Below are 25903 nucleotides of genomic sequence, written 5' to 3'. Positions count from 1 at the left end.
ATGTCAACAGGATATTTTAAATGTTAGCGTCACTTACTTCTGCAACACTTAAGAAAGTGATTTAGTTCCATCCAACGGGAGTGGCAACAGCTTACATAATCGCGCTATTTTTTGCCAGCTAAGGTGAACCATAGGTACCGTCTTACGAACATGGACAGGTTGTTGGCACTGTTCACACTGCGCCACAACTCTCCTGCAGACCAGCCGTAATGGTACTTTCGACGTGGTACTTTATGCCTGCCAAGTGCCAAAGCTGCAAGCAGTTAGAATAATGCCTGTTCCCATCTTGATGCGCCGTAGCTAGAGTGGGCTACGCCTCTTCGCTGTGTAGGGCTTGTTTCCATTTCTGAAAAGTTTTCCGTCCAGGATAGTGAATAGGCGGAGCTTGGTTCTGATTTGCCGATCTCTGCGGCTAAGTAGCTTCAAGGATGTCGCTGAGAACTTTACGAAACGTATTATTTTGTTATAGTCACCGATATCCAAGATAACAGGATAACTGAAAAGAATTACAGTTTCACGAAATTTGGTCATATCTGAAAATTTCTAAAAGTTGGGATAGAAAATTTGTCCATCCCCATCCAATTTTTCGAAACCCATATGCCCGAACCAGGCTGTGGTCGCCAATACCCTAGGGAACCCCTCAAATCCTTACAAACCAGGATTGCTAGTAACAGCCTTACCCAGTACCGAGCTATTAACACTTTTAAGCTTAAAATTGATAATTTTGGGGAAAAATCCAAAATCCACCAGCTTTGAGTTTTCTGAGCGCTATTGATATTCGGGTGCAATAAGGCATTGAGCCCCCGCTTGATGAAGTTGAAAGCAAACCATGCCACCCAAACCGGCTTATATGAACAAAAAGACCCGGTAATTCGAAATTGACAGTGAAAAAAGTAAATTTCGCACTGTTGGCCATTCTGAATTATTTTGGTAATTACGTGCGCACATCGTGACAAAGCCGTAAATTTTCAATCGTTTTACCCTTACATATTCCTCATCCTAGGATATTTCCTATGTAATCAAAATGCCAATAACTCCGGAAAATTTCAGAACATGTAAATGTGTCGTAATTTTGATGTGATTTGCCGGCCAAATTGACTAAAAATTGTTAAGTACGTTTGATATCTATCACGCCACGGTATTACGGCATTGGTATTATAAAATGTAAACAGAGTGGCCAAGAACATTGTACAAAGCGGAGTACTTGTGTCATGATGACAGTTGCTTTGTTTAAGCAAAACAATTGTTTGCTCGGCTCAGTAAAAAAGCGGCTTACACTAATAGCGCAACTCAGAAGTTGCAAACCGTGAACAATTTAATTATCTATTGATTGGCATAGTTTTCCAGTATTATGGGGCGAGAGGCTCTCGTTTATCGTGATTAAGTGTCAATGCGTTAACTTTGCCGGAACGATTGAGAGAGAAGCTCTGAATAGTCGCTGCGTCGATCGTGGAATATTTTGCAGAGTTCTGCCGGTTAGTTTGCGTAGTTAGCCCCAAAAGCCTTCTGGCGTGGTTCACGTTGCTAGGTGATCAGTTAGAAATAGAGCATTTGCTCTGGTAGTTTGCGAGTTCACAGCGTTTATTGCGGGTAAATAATTGTGCCGTAGTGTATCGTTTCACGGGTTTTTTGGTTGATTTGTGCTTAAGGACTACCATTCAGTACTCTGAGTAGTTCTTATGTGTATCTTAGACAGTGTTGTAGTATATTCTAGTTGGATAATAGCTCATTGATAGTTATTGTTCAGATTTATCTTTTTATTCTACTAATTGAGCAGTTGCACTAACTGTTCTGATTGAGCCAAAAGAACAAGTAAACGGGGCTATAAACGAGATCGAACCACCTAACAAAAACTTTGGAATTGTGGGATCTGGGTGTTGGTCCCCCTTCTAGGCTGCCTAATAAAGTTCAGAATCTTACAGTTCGTTTTGTTTTGATATTTGAAAGACGAAAAAGTGAAAATGCAAATTGTAATTTTTAATTTTGCAAAAGCAATTGAGACTTGAGCAGTACAATTTAAAAGCCGTGCAGGGTCCAATTTAATGAAATGACTGATTCATGAACCTAACGATTTTTCTTTTTTTTCAAGTTTTCAGTTTCTCTTAGTGTCTATGACAATTTCATAGTCTTTTTGCATGCGTCACATTTGTGCGTTACCCGCTCAGTGGAATCATATTATTTGCACCACTGAGAGCATGAGTTATGTTTTCATAATGATTTATTGTTACTACACGTACTCTATAAATGTGCCTCTATAACAGGTTGATATAAGTTAACTAAGCAGTCAGCCAACTCAACTCATTAGAAAAACAGTTTATTTCATCAGGAAGTTAGAATTTTCAACAGTTTTAAAATTCTGGCAAAAATTTTCTCTTATGCGTCCGGGTCTTGCATCTTCCAGATAAGCGTCATTTGCAAGATTCTTGTAAGATCGTGCAAGATAGTAGTCGGATATGCAAGAATCATACAAGATTGCCGTCAATAATGACGACTGCAGCTAGATAAACGTCAGAGTTGAACTAGGGAACTTACGAACGATAATGATCAGTGTTAGAATATCAATCAAACTACAGTCTTAAACTTAGTGAGAATTAGAAAGAAAGTTTGACTTACCAGATTAGAAAGACAAGCAATATGACTTCGATCAAAGAAATTATATAAATGAATCGTCAAGAAATGGTGCTGAGAATCAATATTCGGTTCAAATTGGTGAATCTAGATAACTATTATTAGAGTTAGATTAAGTGATGTAAAATCTTCCCAGCATGTATTAAATGATGATGATATATCCGGAAGTGTGAATGAATTCTTAGAAAAGTGCAAATGCATTCAATTTATGGTTCCAATTGCGACTGATTTGCAGAAGCAAACCATGTTGGGTAACCCTTGCAACCCCCACTATAAATCACGGTGCTAAGATTAGTTTTGTATCTTGACTTTTTCACACTGATAATGGGTATATATACTGCTGATTTTTGAGTCCTTTTTCATCCCCAAATTCAAATCACCATCTTGATCTGATAATCAGATCTCTCCTGTAAATCTCTAAATTCTACTGTAAAATATCATTTTGTTATTCTCTCATTTTTGAGAAATTAATTCTTTTACTTAGTTAAAAACGCTTTTTGTTCCGCTTGCAAAAGTCCATAACCCAACAGGTTATGGGCCCAGCAATTTTCTAAGTCATAAAATTGATTTCCAAAACAAAACCAATTTGTTGTTGACAGTCATAATCCTTTTCTGCTTAGTACCTTTTCTTTTCGCAACTGTTTTGCCTGCTCAAACTTCAAAGGATCAACAGACCGTGAAGCTGCTGACCTACACAGGAAAGGCACAGGACTTTCCAATCTGGAGCACAAGATTTGTGGCGATGAGGCAGACTAAGGGACTCTACAATACACTATTAGGGACAGAGGAACAACCCAATGAGCCTGCGCCACTGGCCAATAGGGCAACCAATGATTAGAAGAAGAACCACAAGGTGCTGAAGGATGCATATGAGAAGGAAGTTGCAGACATCAAGGAGAAGCGGAACAATGTGTGGTGCCATCTGACACTGACTATAGATGCAACAACCCTCATGCTGATGAGACATGACTGTGTGGGAGATGATGGCATTGGAGATGGAGCAAAGGCTTGGAAGCTTTTGCAAGAGAGATTTCAGAGTGTGGAGACGCCGACAGTGGTTTCTTTAGTGTTACAGCTTGCTCGACTGCAGCTCGAGGATTCTGAGGATTTGGACAGCTTCTTCATCAGAGGACAGGACTTGCTCACAAGGCTACAAGAAGCAGGGGAAGCAGTCTCAGAGACCCTCTTCAACGCCTTGGTTCTCAATGGTCTGCCAATGAGGTATGAAAGTTTTGTTATACAGGAAAGCTTCAACCCGGCAACGAACTTCACAGAGTTGAGGAAAAGGCTGCAGAACTTTCATGAGAGCACGGTGCAGAGACACAAATGACAAAGTGGTTCAGTGGCACTGGCAGTGAAGCGTGACTTCAAGAAGGGACCCAGGAAAGGAAACTGCTTTGTGTGTGGGATCCCTGGACACTTTGCCAAGGACTGCAGGAAGAAGGAGACAGCACAATGTAGCAAGTGTGGTGAGAAGGGTCACCTAGACAGGGCATGCAAGAGACAAAGAAATGGAGGCAAACATGAGTCAGTGGCAATGGGTCCAACATTGGCTACACCAGACGAGGAATGCTGGGCAGCTCTTACCCAGTGGACGACAGCAGGCATGCTAGTGGACAGTGGTTGTACAGATCACATAGTGACGAACATCAATGCGTTTCTGGACTTTGTGCCCATTCAATCAGTGGTCAGAAATCCCAACGGAGAGGCTTCCAGAGTGGTGGGCAGATGCTCTGTGAGGATCAGCGTACCCTCAAACCAAGGGGAATTCCAATGCGAACTCAAAGATGTTCTGTGTGTACCAGACTATTCTTCAAACCTCCTATCAGTCTCAAAATGCACGGAGTGGGGACATAGTTTCACTTTCGAGAGAGGAAACAGCTGCATGAAACTCCAGAAGGGAACTCGGGTAAAACTAACACAAGAAAATAATTTTTTTTACTTACCCTGCAGCGTTCTAGAATTCAAGATGAGTTCCAACAGCGTGAAACTTGACAGTGCAAGGAAGTGGCACAGATGATTGGGTCATTTGAATCAAGCGGATGTGGTCAGGAATGCACCAGAGACAGTGGGGGAACTCGATGATGTATGCAATGTGTGTGCATTGGCCAAGATCACAAAAACTCCAGTACCAAGAGTGGCAGAGACCCAAGCAGAAGAGAAGCTGGAGAGGGTGTTCACAGACGTGATGGAGCCTTTCAGAGTAGAGTCACTGTCAGGGTTCCGTTTCTGCATTGTGTTTGCAGACCAGTACACGAAGTTTGTGTTTGTGGACTTGCTTAAGGCAAAGAGTGAAGCACTGGCCAGCCTGAAGAAATTTGTTCTCAGTGTGGGGACGCCCAAGAAGCTGAGGCAAGACAATGCGAAGGAGTTTCTCTCAGAGCAGTTCAAGACGTACTGCTTAGATGCAGGCATTCTACAGGAGAAGACCACACCAGAGACGCCACAACAGAATGGGTTAGCTGAGAGGTGCAACAGGACACTGCTGGAGATGGCAAGATGTTTGCTCATTGACTCAGGACTTCCCAAGATGATGTGGGGAGCAGCAATTCTTCACGCAGCAAGGATCAGAAACTTGGTTGTGAGACGAGGAGAAGAAAAATGCTCAGCAGAGCTGATGAGAGGTATAAAACCTAAGCTTCCATTTAGTAATTTATCTATTTTTGGTTGCGCAGTCTTCATGAGGAAGAGGGACTGAGAAATCAGCAAACTTGAACTCAAGGCACTGGAAGGAAAGTTTTGTGGGTTACACTGAAGGAGAAAACGGATACTTGGTGTACATACCCAACACACGCAAGGTGATGGCAGTTCGAGATGTGATCATCAAGGAGTCTGAAGTGGGCTCAATCCCTGACAACAAAGAAACGGCTGACCTAATAGATGATGGGTCGGAACTGGGAATCTGGCACCCAAATGATGGTCATCAAGATGATGACAACAGAGAACGAAAGGACACATCTACTGCAATAAAGGAGGAGTGGCATGACGCAGGGAGCGTGAAAACTCAAGAAACAACACTGAGACCAGAGGCCTCGGATTTCGGAAAAACAGCACTAGATGAAGGATCTACTGCAACAAGAGGGAGTTACAGAGACTCAGAGTCACTGGAAGACAGTGACACAGAAGACTTCTCACAGTTAGAGACAGTTGGCTTCACTGAAGATGCACTGGAACACGCGGACAGAGCAGAGCCCAGACGAGGGACACGAGCAAGGAATGTTCCGCAATTTTTTGAAGAAGTCAGGTCCCATCTTGCTGTGACTGAGGGCGACTATGTGAAACCCAAAACAGTCTACGAATCCAAGCAAGGTGACGATTGGGACCAGTGGCACCGGGCAATGAAGGACGAGGTCAAGGCACTCCTAGACAACGAGACTTGGAACCTAGTGCGACCACCCACAGACAGGGACGTCATACCGGGCAAATGGGTCTACAAAGTGAAATAGGGACCCAGTGGTCAAGTGGACAAATACAAAGCGCGCTATGTGGCGAAAGGCTTCAAACAAGTGGAAGGACTGGACTACTTTGAGACTTTTGCGCCTACCTGCAAGCCAGAGACATTCAGGATTCTACTTCAGCTATCAGCGAAGCAGGGCCATGTGATGCACCAATTTGATGTCAAGACTGCTTTCCTGCACTCACCAATCGAGGAAGAAGTGTATCTGGAACAGCCACAGGAGTTTGTAAAACGCGGATCAGATGGGGAGAAGTTAGTATGTCGACTAAATAAATCAATTTATGGTTTGAAACAGGCTGCTAACAACTGGTACAAAGTGCTGGCAAACTTCCTACTGAGACAGGGGTTCACCAGAAGCAGGAACGATCACTGCTTGTTCGCAAGATCAGAGGCAGAGGATCACACCTTCAACTTGGTCTGGGTTGACGACATCATAGTAGCATCAAGAGGTATGACAGTGGTCTCTGATGTCAAGAAGGCACTAGAAGCAACCTTTCACATGGAAGACAGAGGGAGACTACTTTGGTTTCTGGGTCTAAGAATCAGACGAGAAGAGGGCAAAGTCACAGTCGACCAAGAACGCTACATAGAAACAAGGCTTGAGCTGTTTCAAATGGATCAATGCAAACCCTCAGGAACTCCAGTTGATTTGAATTTGAAACTTCAGACAGCACAGAACGGAGACGAAGAAGTGGACCAGAGGATCTACAGAAGCTTGGTTGAATCACTTCTGTATCTGGTCAAACAAACGAGGCCGGACATCATGTTCACAGTCAACATTCTGTCCAGACACATGAATGCACTTACCAATCAACACTGGATGTGCGGAAAACGACTTCTGCGATATCTTCAAGGTTCAAAAGGTTTAAAACTTACTTACACAAAAGAGGCTAGTTAAAATTTAGTGGGGGAATGTGATGCAGACTGGTCTGGAGACGTGAACGAGAGAAAATCAACAACGGGCTATTACTTCAAGCTCAACGGACGTGGCGCAGCACTCAGCTGGGGTGTCATGAAGCAGGCCACAGTTGCTCTTTCCTCATCGGAAGCAGAATATCAGGGCATGGCAGCAGCAGTTCAGGAAGCACTCTACCTGAAACAACTTCTAGAGGATTTTGGCATCAAACAGAAACGTCCAATAGCAATTGGAGAAGACAACCAAAGTTGTATCAGACTTCGCCAAAACCCAGTCATGCACAAGAGGAGCAAGCACATTGAGACAAAGTTCCACTTCATTCGGGACAAGACGGAGGATGGGACTATTTCAATTCATTACGTCCCTAAAGACAAAATGGCAGCGGACATCTTCACAAAGTCCTTACCCGTTTCGAAAGTGGAAACATTCAGAGCAGTTTTAATGGGAGCAGACTCTACGCTATCAGCTCAAGTCTGAGGGGGGGTGTTAGAATATCAATCAAACTATAGTCTTAAACTTGGTGAGAATTAGAAAGAAAGTTTGACTTACCAGATTAGAAAGACAAGAAATATGACTTCGATCAAAGAAATTATATAAATGAATCGTCAAGAAATGGTGCTGAGAATCAATTTTCGGTTCAAATTGGTGAATCTAGAAAACTATTATTAGAGTTAGATTAAGTGATGTAAAATCTTCCCAGCATGTATTAAATGATGATGATATATCCGGAAGTGTGAATGAATTCTTAGAAAAGTGCAAATGCATTCAATTTATGGTTCCAATTGCGACTGATTTGCAGAAGCAAACCATGTTGGGTAACCCTTGCAACCCCCACTATAAATCACGGTGCTAAGATTAGTTTTGTATCTTGACTTTTTCACACTGATAATGGGTATATATACTGCTGATTTTTGAGTCCTTTTTCATCCCCAAACTCAAATCACCATCTTGATCTAATAATCAGATCTCTCCTGTAAATCTCTAAATTCTACTGTAAAATATCATTTTGTTATTCTCTCATTTTTGAGAAATTAATTCTTTTACTTAGTTAAAAACGCTTTTTATTCCGCTTGCAAAAGTCCATAACCAGACAATCAGTCCCGTTTATGTTTAAGTTTCTTAAGCAACCAACGAGTGTTTTTCTGAACCACGAATTGTTTACTGTATGACTACTTGAGGTGGTCATTAACCGTTTAGACCATTCCTTTCAGCTTTCATAAATCTTCAGCTGTGAATATAAGTAACTATATAACACAACATTAGTGGCTTACATTTTGAAATTATTTTCATATCGGTGATTAACATTTTAAGGGTCAACAACCTGCTGCAACAAAAAACTTCACGTGACGTTACATATACAAGTACAAAACATATTTCCGTTTCTATTTTAGGACTACAGTGGGGGGTGTGAATTATGTCCAAATTCGGGCATTATAGAAACGGCGATGACGCATTTTTGAAGTAAATATCATTTAAGAAGGATATTACGCAACAATGACTAAAGTAGCCGCTCAAATCAAGTCACTGAAGCGAAGATGTGAAAAAACTCAAATTTCAAGCTTACAGAAATAGTTCCTTTGGAAATTTACCCAAAAGGTATCGTATACATTGATCTGTTTATTGTTCGTTTAGTTATTTATTGTTGTTGTGTTTTTATTTTTATAGATTAATTGGACACTACAAGCTTTCGGCGGTTAATTAATCTAATAAAGGTTATGATAAGAACAAAGGTTTTTACACCATTAATGATGCGTGTTATATATTCTCTTTTCTGTCAAGACTCTGCTCATAAAAAATCCAAAATGAAAAAAGGTTTTGTTTGTTGTGTAAAAAACCGTTAACCGCACGAGTGATTTTTTCGCGTTGAGCGGGGGCAGCAAAATTTACCGTTTTTAATTAACTCACTTGACATAATTTATTCTTTTTCAATCCAATTCTGCTTTATCACCCGTCATTGTAAAAACTAAATTAGATTCGAAATCAGTCTACCGTGTTATGTCCACCGTCTTTTGCGTCTTAAACAAGGGACTTCCTTTATTGCTCCTATTTGCCGATAACAGCTACTCTGCCGCGTACGAATACACTAAAAAATAAGATACAACGCGGCACGCACTTAGTTAATAAATAAATAAGAAACAGTACCAACTTTTACTCTTTCAGCCCTCGAGACTTTTTAACTCGGCCCAAATTTATTTGGTAATCTAGAAAAAATTAAGGAAGTGTCAAATTTTGCTCGCTTGAAAAACCCAACGCAAACAAGTTAAACATAAATAATCCTGTATTCATTTCTTCCATATATCATCTCAGCCTATAGACTGCTAGAAAGGTTAGTAAAACCATTATATCTATATACTAATCTGTGTTTATACGGGCATTTGGGGTAGTAGGTGGGTCATTACGGACTAAGTTTTGACTAATCAAGGTTTTTTAATTCAACTTCACGTAAAAAATAGTGTACCAAAAGAAAAAGTGAAGCATCATATTGATACAGAAAGTTCCATATCTTAACAAACTTTATTAATTTAAACAAAAAGAGATCAAAAATTACAGTTTCTAACAGAAAACGTAGGCTGAAAACTGTTTATTTGTATATTTCGACTCAACTGTTAAATGCAAAGGCAGTATTTGCACTTTTTTAAAAAAAAATTACAAGCAAAATGTAACTGTTCCACATTTGTTCCCACATTTAAAAAATGACAATTATATTCCACACAACATTTTTCAGAAATGCTTTTCCCGCTTTTTAGAGGCGTCCAAGAACAACATAGTTGGTAAACATTTAATCCTCAATTTGTCCAGAATTTGATTAAATAGGTAAGTTGTCAGATAATAGTTTTCTCACAAAAGATTTCAGTGCGTAGACTTCTGACGTTTTACACCATATTGGCGATATTGTCTGCTTTCTTGGCATTTTTCATGATGTTTCGAATTTTTGACATCTTTTCAGTTTTGAAAGCGTTATAAAATTTTTTCAAAGCATTGCTTAAAATTCACTGTTTATATGCTCAGTTATATGATAAAAATATTAAAGTTTAATAAAAAATGAAAAAAAATGAAACTATGAAATTGTAGAAAAAAAAGATTCTGAGCTAAACTTTCTGATCCCCTAAAAAGTTCCGTTCCTACAATTTTTAAATGATTAAAGACGACAAATTTGTGTTATATTTGAATAAATTCTGTTGCGTTTTGGGAAGTTTGAAAAAATAAAAACAATGAATTACTTACATTTTATGGCAAAAATTTTTTGTTAATGTTTGTAATCAAGCTTTCGTGATGATATCTGCCAGTCAAAGTCTACTGTTTCATTGGCATTTATCTTTGAAACAGTCGGTTTTAGATATTCCCATGGTCTGCAAGTAAGTTGGGTATAATGTTTTGTAACTGTATTGGTTATCGTGGCTAACAAAAATTGGAATCAATGCGTTGCCAAACTTACATTTTAAGCAAACAAAATTTGATAGCAGAAGTCAGCATTGTCTGCTCCCCCATGTTTTAAGGTAAGGCTTTATAGGCTTTCGCGGACAACAGTGACAGTAAGTTAAAAGTGAGGTAAACCATTTCAAATTGACTCAAAATTGGGAACATTTGTCACTGATATCCGCTATCAGTTATTTCTTATCCATTTGCCTTGAAATTTAACCACAATTCTTTCACGCGAGAAGGGGTGACAAAACGTCATCATTCATGTTAGCAAACGCGGACAATGCTGATATATAGGAATGGCGACGTAATGGTTTCGATGAAAATTAAAAGATTTAATTGAAAGATAAGAATTGTGTTCGTGAAACGCGTGGCTTCTGTCATTGTTCGATACCCAAGCTGAATTCTGGACTGAAACTGGGCAGTCCAGGCCGTCCCAGCCGGAAATTGTTTATGTCCAGACTTTCGTGCGTTTTTCTATGTTTCTACAGTATGTAATTTTGAACGCATAAGGCCCCCTTCATTGTGCGTTTATTTTTGGTCTGGAAATACTCAATTTTGTCAGGTAATATGGTTGGGGCCTTATGAGACAGGTGTTTTCGGAAATCATAAAACACTTACAATCCGAATGACAGTCATGTTTAATATTTTTCCATAACTTGTTTCGAAGCTCAGAGGAAACTTTTGACCTAAAACAATTTCAGTTATTTACTTTTTGGCCGCCAGCTTTTTTTGTCACGCCCTTTTTTGGGGTAGTTTTTGAATAGTTCAAGTATGCGCTCAATTATCTGCGGTAAGATTTTGGCGCCATCTGTTTCAAGTTTCTGGATAATGCAAGTGGCGTCACCTCCCACTCTTATTCCAAGACTGAATGACTGGGCAGTAACTTTAATTCAAGCATTACTTTTAATGCATGTTTGTTGTTTTTGAACCAACCGTACCGGAGACATTTGTTCCATTTTGTCTGATTAAATGAACCGGATACTGTAATGAACAACTATCCGCGATTGCATTACAGCAGACGGAAATCTATTCCGTGAAATAAATTGTTCAGTATCGGAAATTCAGTATCAGAGTTTTCTATCAATAATAAATCGCTAATACTCAATAATAATCTTTCAGTATCTCGGAGATAGTTGTATCATTTGTAATTATATGACTGCGACATTGTATTATAGTGTCGTCATAATTGTAATTATCCTTCAACTTTTTCATATTAAGACAGAGTCCAAGTTAGTACTGCTTTAGCGTAAGCAATCTGATTGCCTTTTTCAAATGATCGACCTACTTTCTATAGACTCCCCCTTGAATCCCGTTCACACTGTAGTGCCCCCAATATACTTATGTCAACCATCATACAAATTTCTTAGAAGACATACCAGGTAAAAAAAATGATTTGCTTTTTTAATATAGTCATGAAAGCAATCAAACTTATCCCAAAAATGTAGTCAATGATTTTCAGCGCTGAGTTTTAAAAGGACAGTCAAAACGCGCTATTCTAATTTCACAAAAAAATTATCCGGTTGTTCATCGGTAATATTTCTGAACAGCAAACATAGGTGCAATAGATTGATTGGGGTTTTCCGCCACAAACAGGTGCGAAAATTGCTAATTATTTGAACTTCCGGGGCCTTTTCTCTTAATTATAGAAACAGGTTTAGCTCAACAATTCGTTTGGTACTGATTTTTCATCAAAAAGGCTTCAATAAAAGTAAAGCATTGTCAATAAGCCCATCTAGCTATAGCTAATTGATTTCATCGCGTCAGCAAGGATAACTGAGAGCTGTAATCAGGCATATCGTCACAAGATTTCGAGATTTTCGTCCTCTTTATCCTATTTGAGCGTTTTCGCGGTGACGTTTGCAGATGTTCTATCCGCTTGCCGCCTACATTGGATGCGCATCCAATCATAAAGTCGGTCGAAACGCCCATGACAGGGTATACCGATGTGATAGATATGCGAATCATATCCAATTCGTACTGCACTGCAGACTGAGATCGGACATCGGTTTAGACCATCAAATTGTCTAAAACATAGCTCACTGAACATATCAACTCGTTCGAGCTTTTGGCTTGTTTATAATAATACGTACCTCTATGTATGAACTGGTTATGACTTGATTAAACTTTCTTATAGGTAATAACCTTTTGCGATTGCTTTTGGTTGTCATTGAGGTTATCAACGTTCTCAACGTCAATCTTTAATAATAATAATAATAATAAATTGTTCTCATGTATGTATAAACAAACAGCATTGTTCAATGAGGTTTACATATACATACTCAAAAGGTCATCAAAAGGCAAAAAAGCCTAGTCGTGTCATCAAAAAGGCAAAAAAGCCTAGACGGAATCTTTTTGTCTACCATGGCTAACTAGACGTCAAGTTAAACCATGCCGCACTCATTACAAGAGTCTGTAACAAACGATTACCATAAAACACCATTGGGAATATATACATTGTTGTGACGCCAACGGTTGGTCCCCCAAAGCCATGGGACAATTTGATAGTTTATTTATTTAGTTATTTGATAGAATTGTGTCAGTTGGCAACGACAACATAATACGGTACAGTCACAAAAGACATTATCTAGGATCGGGCACTCACAGCCAATCAAATAACAGCTCTCCCGCCTGATCTTAATTGGAAAGAAAGACGAGAAATGGAAAAGGAGGCTGCTTCTCAGCTGTACATAGTCTCAGTACTACATAGAGATAGTGCATATTTTCATAGAGCTACATGGCCACAATTTGTAATTCGAAAGAAACGGTTTCCTGTAGTCATTCAGAAACTCGCCACTGTTTTCACACGCAACAGAAACGTAACTTATTAATGGTACGATTTCCTTACACGTAAAAAGAATAATGGAAAAATCGGAAATTTCATGCCACCATTTGCAGATTAGCACCCGGTTGCGAATTTGGGGCGGGCATCGAAGATTCAACGATCCGTGATGTCTTTATCGTAAATATGAAGGACAGCACAAAATCAATGTACGTCCAGAGATAAAGTAATACAAGAGAAGCCACGTAGGACAGCAGAGATTTTTAAATCATAACAGAAGATCAGAAAACACTCATTCCACAATTCAGACAAGGTCAGAACAGTTGGAGTTTGTGGACAGTACCAGATTGCGATCGATAGCACACTTTGGGCGCTGATGAGGACGATCATAAGAAAAGGCGGCAGGTAATGAAAAGGCGACAAAGCTTGACGAGTGTGTCACCTCCGCGTTGGCGGCAGCGCACGGACATATTTCTTGTGCGTCAAAGAACACACAGGGGTTTCAGAACAGGAATGACAATCCTACCGAAAGGAAGACTGGCATAACCTCCTGGAACCCAACAGAGGAACAAGGGAATAGCCGACCGGAGTTTTTCTTCAAATTTCAAATTGGCGAGGGCCCCCTGGGACCCGACACAGGTGCTAGGCATCGAACCACGTTGGTGGAAACGCAACACAACAGAAAGTAGCATGAAAAACCAATGCAAGCGATGCACTGGCGAGAAACTCATTGGAACATCAAAGAAATGCCAGGCTTGCGATGCCATTGTCTAAGAAAGTAATTTCTCTCGACATGCAAAACGATGCTCTCGAACAGGATATACACGATGTGACCAACTTCCAGCGAGGAAATACAGGAGCAAATACATTCCTTGCCCTGCATGTTGGGAAGCAATTGCAGCCACCAACATGGCAAGACACCGATCCACATGTAGAGGGTGCCGAAAGGAGAGCGTACCCATGTAGATGGGTGAAAGCTATCAAAGTCAAATCAAAAAAGTATTGAAACAAAAACAACTGTTACTGCTTTGAGGCAAAGCTCACAACGGGACTTCCCAGATTGAGGTCCCATCCGGAAGTGAACTATGATCAGACCCAAGTCCAGCGCACACGGTGTGTTTCCATACCAAAGTTACAGGGTCTAAACATCATAACTAGGCCCTCAAAAACTGCGCATAACTAGACCCCCAAAATAACATTAATGTAAAAACGAGGGTAGAATTTGGTAGACAAGAGCAATTTAATCCAGTGCAAAAAGCCTCCAAATCGCAGTCATGGGTTAGCAAAGAATTAGAGAACTCATCGTTATTAGAACCACCAGAAAACTATACACGACCATGTGGTTAAACAATTGCAGTGCTAACCAAATCTCAAATAAAAACAAATCAACCCTAAAAAACACCAGCAAAATCGATGTATGTATTGATACCCAATCTCCAATAACAACAAAATCATGATACCAACTATTCAGCTTAAGGAATTAAATTATTAAGTACGTACCCCGGAATTAGACAACGCTTTGAACGCAGAAAAAATTATTCAACATGTTGCACTTTTTCGACAAATTTTACTCAGGAGTTATACAATAGCGCTGAAATTACGGCAATTGTTACGCATTTTTATTTGAATGAATGATACCAGTTTCAGCCAACATCTTCGACAGCAGCGTTATATTAATTATAAATGTAGCATGTAACAACTATAAAGGCTCTACATCACAAACAGTACCCTGCAATATCTCTTTTTGAATTGAAAAAATTATAATTATGTTGTGTACAGCCTATAGGCATGAGTATGGACATAGATCTGAACTTGAATGCACGAAACTCTGGACATACTTATTTTTGAAAGCACGAAGAACGCACAAAAATTGGCAGGAAAGTCTGAGACCATATATGCTTTTGAATGCAGAAAACTCTGATGAACGCAAGAATGTCTGACCATATGTGCTTTTGAACGCACAAAATTCTCATGTACGCACAAAAGTATGACCATAAGTGCTTTTGAACGCACAAAAGTCTGATGAATGCACCAATGTCTGGACATGCTCACTTCGGAACGCACGAAGAACGTATGAAAATTTTTCAATCAATGGAAGTCAGAACATAGAGGTTAATTGTCTCGAGCAATCGGGACTTAAGCCTGTTCCGTTTGAGACGGTCAGATCATGTCCAATTTTGCTCTGCAACCTCAACCTGGACAATCATTCTGCTTACCATCACTGCCCGCCCTTGCAGATACAAGAGGTGGTGACGTGTGGCGACCAATTTGTAAGCGCTCCGATTATGCTGACCCGCTAGCTCAGTTATCACAGATTTACTCAGAACTGATGAAGATGAATTTCAGTAGGTCATAGAGTCCTTATTTTGATTTAAAATCTCATGAATGAACGAATGTCTGAGCATATGTGCTTTTGAAAGCACAAAAGTCTCGTGAGCGCACGAAAGTCTGACCTTATGTGCTTTTGAACGCACAAATGTCTGATGAACGCACCAAAGTCTGGACATGCTCACTTTTGAACGCATGAAGATGATCGCATGACAATTTTTCTACCAATCAAAATCTGAACAAAGAGATTTTTTGTCTCGGGTGGTCTGGATTTAAGCCTGTTCCGTCTGAGACGTTCAGGACAAGCCTACGTCTGCTCTGTAACCTCAACCTGTCCAATGATGTTGCTTATCATTGCTGCCCGCCCGTACAGTTGCAACAAGTGGTGACGGTTGACGGCCAATGTTTCCGCGCTCCGATGATGCTGACCCGCTATCACATTTTTGACAGATTTACTCAATAACAATGAAGATGAGTTTCAGTAGGTTATAGAGTCCAAATTTTGTTTTAAGTTACTGCGGTTTTTCCATGTATTATCGAAATTCAATTATCCGGGAAAGCCGTGAAATAAGTGACTCAAAAGTAGAAGACCGGATCATAATTGGGGCAGAGAAGTGCGTTCATGATGTTTGTTGCGCGCTCAGTTGTTTGACCAACGTTGTCATCAACATTGATGCCTAGTGGATTTTTGCCATGTGTGCACTATTAATCATCTGTGTCGATACTCATTCTACATGGATAAGAAAAGTCAAGCAAGTATTCAGCCATAGCAACAACAAAAATCATGTAGTGCAGTCGATTTAACGAAAACTAAAAACTCAAAACTAATTAATTTATACTAAACAATTGTACCCCTTGATTAATTCAATAATCAAATCAATCTCACAAAGTTCCTAAGGCGGCCAATGAAACATTCTGGCGCCCAAAAATAAAGACAGAAAATTATAGCATTGCATCAAAGATAAAAGCACTGTCCAAGAAAGATGAAAAGGCTTTGAAAAATTTACAATGCACAAACAGATTCAAGGATAGTCATTACAAAGTTGGCCTCTTGTGGAAATAAAGCGCAAAATTGCCGAATAACTGATGGCTCGCTGAGAAACAGTTGAAACAGCTAAAATAAAAGCTTTTCATGAAGCCAGTATTCAAAGAAAAATATAAAGAGACTTTGCAAAAAGACTTGCAAAACGGATATGTTGTAAAAGTTTATCCTTGTACCGACAACACAAAGTCAGTTTCGTATCTACCTCATCAACCGGTCTCAAATGAAAATAAGCCCAGAAAAATTCGACGGATGACTAACACATCCAGCATCCTTCAAGGCCAATCTCTCAACTCAAATCTGTTGAAAGGCCCGGACTTGCTCAGCAATCTTGTTGGGATTGTTTTGCGTTATAGAGAAAGTCATATCGAAATTTCCGCCGACATTGAGCAAATGTTTATGCACGTCAAAGCTGCTCTTTAAGACCGTTCACATCTTTGCTTTTTGTGGGAACACAACGGCAAATTGGAAGAATATGAATACACTAGCCACATATTTGGTCACATAAGTCATCACCTTGCATTGCATCGTACGCTCTGCCTCGTTCTGAGAAATGTAATCAGAAGCATTTTCCTGAGGTTTCCCATAGTGTTGAACGCAATGTCTACATGGACGATTTGTATATTTCCAACGACGACGTGGAAAAGGCTGTAAACATAATGAGCAGCACTAAAGCTTGCCTGTCTCTTGGGAGTTTTAATCTCAGCAAGTGGAATTCTAATTTGGCTGCGTTTTTGCAACAAGTCAATAGGGATCTACTTTTAAGCCCAAACGAAGCATCACCTCAAAATCAAAAAGTCCACGGATTATCGTGCAATGCGAAAACAGACACTTATGTAATCGATAAAAAAACTGTTCACAAACCATTGAACCTCAATGAATATGCAGATATAACTCAACTGCAAAATGAATTACGAGACTTCCGTGATATTTCAATACCTCGCTGTTTATTCTTTAACAAAATAATAAAAGTACCAGCTCTCTATACATTCTCAGACGCGTCGGAATATGCACTCTCAGCAGTTTCTTATCTTAAGATTGATTAATTGGATGAAAGTGTTCAAGTGAAATTAATCATGGAAATATTCCACGTAGCTCTAATCAAAATCATGACCATTCTAAATCTCGAGTTGCAAGCCATCGTCTACGCAGCTCAGCTCGCACAATCCGTGAGAGAAGAGCACGGCATTCACATAAATAAAAAAAATTTCTGGTCCGATAGTACAACAGTTCTTTATTGGCTCAGAACCCCAGAGATACGTCATTGCATATTTGTTGCTAACAGGTTGGCAAAATTAATTAAAGTATCAACAGCACATGACTGGAATTACATCAGCTAGGCTCACAATCCGGTCGATGATGGCTCAAGATGGTATGAAGTTTAACAGATGAACTGCAGTACTCGATGGCTCAACAGTCCATCCTTTCTACAGTTACAAAAAAGCGACTGGCCAAATCAAGACATTTTTATAGCATGAAAATTGAACGTTTTCATCGTTCATGCGTTGCAAACTAATCTGCACTCAGCAAATAAATGTCCCATCGACATTGTACGCTTCAGCTATTGGAATAGTCTGGTTAGAGTTGCAGCATACAGCTTTATCTCCCTCGAACGTTTGAAAAAACAGAGCGATTGCTTATCGCTCGCACACAACACACTGGTTTACAAGTACCTCATCGGCGTTGCTCAAAGTCAGAACTTTGTGGGCGAGATTTCGTCTTTACAAAAAGGCAAGGAGATGCTTCCGTCCAGCCGTCTAAAGACACTCTGTCCTTTTGTTAACGGAAGGAATGAAATCCGCGCCAAAGATCGGCTGTCTAAGGCAACGGTCTTAGAAACTGCTCGCCATCCGTTAATTGTAGACGGGGTTAACCCAATCGTTAAACTCCTCATCAAAAAAAATCATGTGGTGAATAGTTGCTCTGGTGTTGAACAAACACGTTCCTTTCTAATGGAATACTATTGGATTCTGAAATGCTGAGCTGTTGTTAGACAAACATAACGTCAGCACATTCCCTGCCAAAGAATGGCTGAAGAAATTAATCCACCTCAGATGTCAGATCTGCCCAGTGAACGTTTACCACTCTAAAATCACTTGCGGCCAATGTAACAAACGTTTTTCAAGAACATTTGTGTAAAAGGTTTCCCCGCAAATGAAGTTGAAGTTTTCACCACTACGGAATTGAATTACTGGGTATATGTATTAAAATTGTTATTTCATAACTAAAATTGTCTGCTGCATTAGACACTTTAATTACATTAGATTGATGTAAAACTAATAGTAATCTGTTATTAGAACCACTCTAAATGCTATCTTAACTTCTATTTAAAAAGTATGATTGGTCCTAAGGACTTTAAGAATGCTTTCAGAAAATGGATTTGGATCTGTTAAGTATTTTTTTGCTTTTTCCCTTCTCTTTTTTGATGGAAGAATTTTTCACTCGTTACGATGAACTTTTAAAATTTTGCATTTCACCATCTGTTGACTTACAGCATAGCTTTAATATTCTTTTTACTTGATTTTTATAGGCAGGTAATTGAATTTTTTTCCAGTGCGTCTTGGAAAGTCTTTTAGGCCTAATAAAAGAATGATGTCTTGTTTGTGTTTCTTTTTTTAATTTTTTTGCTCCTACCCCTCTTGAAGTGTGTGTGTGTGGGGGGGAAGAACTATAGTCTCAACTGGGCTTTTTCTGTTCAGACAATTTTGGCCGATCAAAATTTTCATCGTAGAGAGTTTTGAGTGGTATCAATAAAAAGCCTACCAAGCGTAGAAAAAAGAATTAATTATTTTTTTGAAATTCATTTTCTAGAACGATATATCGAGGTTTAAATTGTTGTGAAGATTGAGATTATTTTTATTCACATTTTCCGGAAGTTTTACCAACAATTTAGTAAACTTTGTTAAAATATAAGAAAATTGTTAACAGTAGTGCTCTTTATATGATTTTCAGAGGCAAAGTGTTTTTGACAATTTCGATTTGTTTTTTTTTTGCTTAAATTTTGGAAAAAATTTCCAAAATTCAGCATTTTTCCATCAAAAATTGCAGGAAATAAGCTTCTTTGGTCCGCTTTGATTAAAATTCACACCAAAAAACCACAAACACAATCTTTGTAAACTTCGCAGGGGCTAGTTTTACTGCCACTTCCATTGAGATTGCTCTGGGATTTACGTATGGCCGTTTTTTTTTGCAAAAATATATCGGCGATTATCAAAAACGCAGCATCCATTTTTTTTATTTTTTTACTAACAAACCATCTGTATCTATTTTTTTCGAAGCGATTAGGTGTTCTTAATGGACGAAGAGCAATAGCCAGACTAGTTTTGGTCCAATCTTGGACTGTTACAATCCAAAAATAATTAGAATTGTAATCAGTCGGTCTGTTTTAAAAAAATTATTTTTAAGACAGACAGGTCCAATTGGTTTCCTAAGCAATTAAAAACAAATTTATCTAATTTTTTACTCGAAAGATTTTAGTCGTTTTGACTTTGAAAAAAAAAATGTTTTTTTTACAATAAAAAGGCTTTTTGAACTTTGCCAATAGTTTTCTCTTAATTTGGTCAATTTGTAGCTTAGCATCAGCAAAGACAGAATGCTTCTTCTTTCAACTGAAAAAGTTTAAATATTTTTCGCGGTTTTACTTGTTAAAATGGTTTTCTGGCCCTGACACTACCAGATTTCACAAATGTTTTTTTTACTTTAAGGCATTTGCTCATTTTTCACGCCTTTTATTCATTTTTTCACATTGTGACCTCATTGAAACAAAAAACTTTCATTGACGTTCACGAAAAGGCACATTTGAACAAAACATAATCTTAAATGGTACAGATTATGGTTTTTTACGGCTTCGGCACCACTTTCTCGAAGAAGTTAATTGAGTTTTTTTTACTTTTCTCTATAACTAGAGTTTTCACTTTGTCTTTTCGTCCTATTAAAATTCCTAGTGAATGGCAGGTCTCATTTGTTTTTGTGGAGGATTAAATGAGCCTATATTCTAATTAGAATAAATAGCTGATGGCTTTCATGACTTGAAAAACAACAATTTTTTTAAAGGAAAACAATTTCTGGCTTCGCCTTTTCTGTTCATTTTTTGTGAATTTTTTTTTACCCAGTCACACCAATTAGAGATAGCATATGACATTATTGATGTCAACAATTGTAGCCAATTGGATGTTTTATCAAAGATATCGTTATGACAGAACTGCCTTCGACACAGGTTTTTCGAAAAAAAGTGAAACTACTTTTGATTTTTGTCTATATTTGACGTTGTTTTTGTAAGCTTAACATATATTCTGAATAATAACAGATACCAAGGGCTTCTTTTGGAAAAATAAACAAACCTACCTAATTTATTCATTTTGCAGCTAATGGCTTTCATGACTTCGAAAATAATTGTTTTCAAAAAACACAAAAGTATTTCTTAATTTTACCCCTTTTTCGCTTTTGTTTTCAACGTTTTACCTAGCCTCACTAATGAGAGGTCACATACCACATTTTTGTCATTTGAGAGAATCAAACATATTTTGAGGCGAATTAAATGGCTTTACGGCTTCGGCAGCGTTTCAATGGAAATTTTGTTTGATGTTTCTATTTGTTTTTCTTTATTGTAACCACGGGAGAGACTGAATAAAAGCAGGTCCTAATGCATCTCCTATATAAGCAACAGTAATGATTTTGAACTTTTTAGACAATTTCAATCGATATCTATAAGTTTTCCTGACTTTGAAATTAATTGCTTTTAAAATATAAGCGAATTGAATACCTCTTCTGTTTTTTTTTCATTTTGTCCAATTGTAACCGAGCCTTATTATGAACTGGTCCTATATCTTTTCTATGAAACTACATTTTATTTTGTTCACTTTTAGTTTTGATCTGACGCTATCTTGTCTTTGTTATTAGGTTTTTTTTAAAAATGGACATATAAATTGGATGTAACTAATGTTTGTTGTTGTTGTTGTTTGATTTTGTAGCTCGCTTTCTTAATAATGGCAGATCTCATAAATCCAATGCCGCATTTCTTACTCCCTTGAAGTGCTTGCGCTAAAGCAATAATTTGTTCATTCACCAATTTTTTTGAAAACTACGTTAGTTTTTGGTGAATTCTATCTATTCTCATGTGGATGAGCGGAGTCGGAATTTTATGTGCGAACGCACATTACCGAGCTTCCTGTTCAAAATAAATCTCACTCCACAGCAATAGAAATTATTGAGACTCTTCTAGATCCTATCTTTCATTTTTTATTTATTTTTAAAGATTGATTTGCTATGCTAGGTATTGTTTTACAATTTATAAAACCTTCATTTTGAATTTCGATCTAATTTTGTCAGCTTTTAATGTCCTTTTCCTGTTTCCTATCGGCGGCCATTTGACAATTGTTTTGGTTTTTTTTTCACGTGATTTTTTCGCGAAGTATACGAATTGTTATTTATTTGCGTTAATGGTTGACTTTTTCGACATTGAAACTAAATAAATTCATTAAAATTTTGTACATTTTGTCCGTTTTTAAGTTGTTTTTGATGATTTTCAAAATTTATAATCTGAAGGGTCTCTTTGACATTCTAGCCAGCTCTTATTGAAATATTTAAATTGTTTTCAGTTCAGACTTCCCTTCGTTGATTACTTTCAAAAGTTTTTTTTGGAAAATATTCAGTAGTTTTCTGAGTTTTGGTTACAGATTTTTCTTTTCGTGAGTTTTGTCACAGCATTGAAACTTCCCAGTGATTTCAGTAGTTGAATAAAAGAATTTTTTCTATAGCTCAATTGAATTTCAAGATTTTCAAACACTGGGTGCAAAATAAATGTTTTCAAAAATGATAAGTGAATTTTGCGTTCTGACAGTTTTTGTTGTTAGTTCTGCTATATGGCGCTTCAATCTCATTAATAAAATCTTTGTTAGTCAATGACGAAGCATATCTGAATCTGAAACAATTTTTCAATAGAGAGTTAGCCATAGATATAAAATTGTTGCAATTTTTTTCACAGAGGAGTTTTGATATCTGACTATTTAGTTTTTTATCGCTTGTGTATTTTTAAATTTAGCTTTTTACAATTGAACTTATCAATTTCTGATTGCGTAGAAAACTAACTGGCGTTCTAAGAAAACATGATTGAAATCTTCGAGTGTTTCTTTTTGGCGTCGAATTGTTTTTTACTTTGTTTCAAAGACAACAACAGATTTCTAGAGAAAAATTAAGCTTCAGTTTTGCTTTTTCATCTAATCAACAATACAATTCGAGCTTTTTTTCTCAAGTGGTTTCATTTTATGAATATTTTTATACGGGTTTAAATAATTTTTGAATTTGAGCGTAGGATTTGTTTCACTATTCTTACAAGTTTTTGTTCTCGAATATGTGAGTTTATATAATTTGATAACCACATAACTTCCACGAGCAACGCTCACATGCCTAACTTATGTCTTAGCTTGTAATTATTCATCTTACCTGACCTCAGTCAAGACTTACATTTTAGTATAGAATTGTGTCTTTTTCGAATTATCGATCAAAGTTTAAGTAACAAAATATTAACTACTTGTTTAAATCTATCTCCACTTCAATTGGTAAATAATTGAGATAAAATTGAGGATCACCGCTGACGGAACATTATGTGCTTCCTTGCTTATTCTAAAGTGATCTTTGTAACGCCAAGAAATCTATTTTTTGATACAAGAGTGATTTTGGAGTTCCTTTTATTTAACAACTGATTTTTTCAACACAATTTATCAGCACTTGCTTGATAGTTTATTGCCAGTCTAAGACTTTCCAATACATTTCACCAGATCTCGCACGATACAAATTTCGAACTTACTATAAATTTGCGGTATTAGAGCTAGAATAGAGCGTCAGAATTACTTTATTCAAGCAACTATTTGTTGCTAATTATGGTTGGTGTTAGTTTGCAGAACATAGAGGTACCGATCAAAACCCGACAAAATATTTGGTTGTGCAATCACAGAAAATTGTTCTCATGGGTGACCTGAAGCTCTGATATTACATTATATTACATATAAAGAGAAATGGTGGCAAAAAGAAAAATGAAGGCCCACTGTTTACGTTACATAAAAGTCATTCAAAATTCTGTGCACCTAAAAATGATTTGAGAAATTTTACAATTTTTTTTCGAAGCTTTGTTTAGTTTCTTTGATTAGTCTTCATTCTACAATTTCGTGTGAAACAGAAATTTGACAAACTGAATTATTATCTTATAAGGGCTGGTGAATCGTATCCGTTCTTGAAGGATAAAAAGGAGGCTCGGAAATGTGCGTTCGCACACAATGTTCCGACCACTCTAATCCAAAACGTTCAAAAACATATTTATCGTTCAAAAAACCACTAATGGAATAATTAAAGCCAAGTTAGAGGGCCGGTGAAATTTGTTGTTGATGGGACTACTAGAAAAAACAGAAAAAAATAAAAAAAAACCATACATTAATTACGAGCAAAATCCGATATCTATATTCAAAAAAACAACAATAACAAAACCAAGCTGGCATCAGATAAAACCTAAACAAAACAATTTGACCTATACTTCGTTAGAAAAAATATGCGACCTGTTCTCAATGCGACCGGGAACAGGTCAACAAAAAAGCAAGAAAGGGCGAAGTTCAAAGAAGTTCTGTTTTCGAAAACACTTAAATTCAAAGTGATTAAAATATTTAATTATCAACTGAAATCATGTGTTCATTTGTATCTGCATAGAAAGCAATTGAGACTTGGCATTAACCAGTGTACATCAGACTACTAGTAAAAGAAAGAAAATGAAATTTTAAAAAGTTCAATAAAGCTTGCGCGAAAAAAGACAATGCAGCAGTTAAAACCATAAATTTTTCACAAAGAGCAATAAAAATTTTCAATTGCGCAATAATTAAAAACCAATGGGACCTACCGTTAATGTTATAAATAAAAAAGAAATCAAATGACAGTGAAGCCGTTAAAACCATAGCTTTTGTCATTGGGAACTAATTCTATTGTTAAAATTGAAAAAAGAGAAGAAATTGCAACAAAACGTACAATAAAAAAATCACAACTTTTTATAAAATCTCGTAGTAACAAAGCCGAGAATCCAAAAGCTGAAATTAAAAGGGTTATAAAGATCAAACTGGCCCACTGGATGCGGGTGTTGGACCTGCTTTTTCAGAGACTAGGGTACAAGTAGACCAAAAAATCGAATGAAAAAATGGCGAAACTCAACAATCCAATCATTTTTTGAAAACAAATATTTTCAAAAGTCAGGACGGAAAATTTTTTCAACAAAAAGAGATTAACTTGCAGTACCTCATTAGGCCGATTGCGCCTGTTATTAATGAGAGTAAGTCACAAGACTACAAAATAGCAACAAACACAGGCAGAAGCCAAAGATTTCCAAACAATTTTACAACACAAAAGTGTCGGAGGCACTATTATTATATGACGCTATCTGCCAGAACTGTACGTCATTTGCATCTCATGTGAGCATCGACGATCGACGTGTCTTCCGTATAAAAGGACTACTTAAAAATGACTATCAGAAAACAAAACCCAAAAATTGAACAGATAGAAAACTCAAAAAATTATGAAATGGAATGATCGAAGCCATCAGACAGAACAAATACCGAACAGAGAATTTAATATTTGAATCAACAGATAAGCTAAAAAATTTTTTAATGAAAATGAGTTACATGAGGAGAAGAATGAGAAAAAAAGGAGAGAGTGTAAGAAATCTTTCATTTTGATTTTTAAAAAAATTGTTTGACTGTCATTAAAACAGTTAGCTGCTGTAAACAGGTATCTTCTTTTTGCTTCTTTTTACGAAAACAATTGGTCAAAGCCACAAAAACCTTGAGCTTAAATCATAATGTATGTCTGTTTGCCTCAATTATTCTCACTATTAATTGTTAACATTTGAGCCTAGATTTGAAATTCTGACTAATAAATAAGCGAAAAAAACTATGAACGCTGAAATAATTTTTAGAAAACGCCGCGCTCTAATAAAGGCTGGAATTTTTTTACGGTAAGGAGAACAAGTGGTGAGATATTGAACGGAGTTAAAACAAGTCTGATATTACTGCGCGTCTAAAAAATCACCTAAATAATCATATGGTTTCAAAATGGTTCACTTTTAATCGAATTATTTGAGTATATCAAATAAAAATTATGCACTTTCTATAATCTTTGAATTTTAAAAACTGGCAATATTATAAGTCCAGAAGACAGCTTTTTCCGCAGTTGTTAGGTGTCTTCTTCCGGCAAATTTAAATAAAATGGTTTGAAATTCATGTTTGGTTCCATTTTTGACAAAATGGTCTGAATATTGATAATTTTAGCATAAATTCTAGCCAAAAAACTCGGATTGAT

General features: G+C 37.4%; 1 protein-coding gene across 4 annotated transcripts in view; it reads left to right on the top strand.

Annotated features, from left to right (window-relative positions):
- The window catches only part of LOC142339805 (uncharacterized), a 92052-nt gene that overhangs the window by 30971 nt on the left and 35178 nt on the right, over positions 1-25903 (top strand). Inside the window, exon 1 of one of the 4 annotated variants that reach the window (XM_075390088.1) lies at positions 8494-8597. The exons of 2 other annotated variants lie outside the window; for them this stretch is intronic. The gene's annotated coding sequence lies outside the window, so the exon portion shown is untranslated. Of the gene's footprint in view, positions 1-8493; positions 8598-8776; positions 9328-25903 lie in introns of those variants that run through there. One more of the 4 variants, XM_075390085.1, reaches the window with a different exon arrangement.

Source organism: Convolutriloba macropyga, chromosome 5 (assembly GCF_964194025.1).
Source record: "Convolutriloba macropyga chromosome 5, txConMacr16.3, whole genome shotgun sequence".
NCBI classification, from domain to species: domain Eukaryota; kingdom Metazoa; phylum Xenacoelomorpha; order Acoela; family Convolutidae; genus Convolutriloba; species Convolutriloba macropyga.
The sequence above is the reverse complement of the archived record's forward strand: the minus strand, read 5'-3'. Positions and strand labels throughout refer to the sequence as shown.